Below are 1,284 nucleotides of genomic sequence, written 5' to 3'. Positions count from 1 at the left end.
GGGAGCGGGGGCTGCTGGCGGCAGATAAAGGGATCTGCAGGTGGCCAGAGCTGCCTTCAGCTCCTCACCTCCAGAGCAGAGTCACGACACACCCTCGGCTTTAAGGAGACCTGAAGACTTCAGAAGTTGTATAATTTCATAATGCAGATCTCCACAGAGTGGAATGGAATATGGGCAGCCCTGAATGTGCGGGCAGATGTTCCCACCCTGTGAGCTGGGCAGTGCTGACCAGCAGCTGGGGGTGACAACAAACAGCTTCAATGGCCCCTGCATTTATTTCTTCCCTGCAGCCTGAATTCCCTGGCTCTGAAATTAAAACCACATCTGGGGCTGTTCTCAGCAATGCACTCGCCTCATCTGTGATGGGAGATTCATTTCCTGCTCTGCAAGGCTGAACTTTAAAAGGGAAGAGATAATGATGCTTTTCTGCTGCATATGAACCAGCAGCAGGGAAAAGCTGAGGGGGAGAGAGCAGGAGGGTGAAGCTGGGACAGGCAGGACAAATCAAACACAGAGGCTGGAGGAAAGTGTTAATGGCAGCTTTAATATTATTTTACAAAATGTGGTTCATAAAAGCTGGTTTTCTGGGCTCTGTGGAAAACAGGCAGAGATGTGGCTTGTGGTGAGAAACATTCAGGCCTGACCCCACACTGACCCATCAGGGTCTGGTTTTACTGGAGAGGGGGCAGGATGACTTTTCATGGGGTGGTTAATGATGGCCACAAAGAGCTGAGGGAAAGGGGCAGGGGGAAGGCAGAGGAAAGGGGAGGAAGAGAGGCTGAAGTTGTTTTCATCAAGATAAGCCCATTCGGTGCTGTTTGCCTGTATTGATCCCTTTAATGGCTGGTTTTATCCCCACAGCAAGTCTTTAACCTCTCTAATCCCATCGGATGGAGTCAATAGAAAGGAATAACAGCAGGTGAATCAGCCAGTTAATCGGATTAGGGTCATAGCAGAGGCTTGTGGGCTCTGGCTGGGGAGAGTCTGTCATGGCAACAGCCTTTTACAGCCACTGGGGCTGGAAATCTGTACATCAGCTCCAGCCAGCCCTGCCCCACTGCTCCCCACTGGCCCATTTGGCTGTGACCAGTCTAGAACTGGTGCCTTGGATTAACTGGAAGGCCAGAGCTGATTTCCCCCCACCACACTGCTAATGCAGGCATCCAGTAACAGGGGGCTCCACAATGGGGCTTGGGGCAAAAGAGGATATCAGGAACCCCTGGAAAAACTGCAGAGAGGCTTTGAACAAGGGCCTGGAGTGACAGGGCAAGGGGGAATGGCTTC

The sequence above is a fragment of the Manacus vitellinus genome, unplaced genomic scaffold (assembly GCF_001715985.3).
Source record: "Manacus vitellinus isolate BGI_N305 unplaced genomic scaffold, ASM171598v3 scaffold_119_pilon, whole genome shotgun sequence".
Classification (NCBI taxonomy): domain Eukaryota; kingdom Metazoa; phylum Chordata; class Aves; order Passeriformes; family Pipridae; genus Manacus; species Manacus vitellinus.
This window is presented reverse-complemented; position numbering follows the sequence as displayed.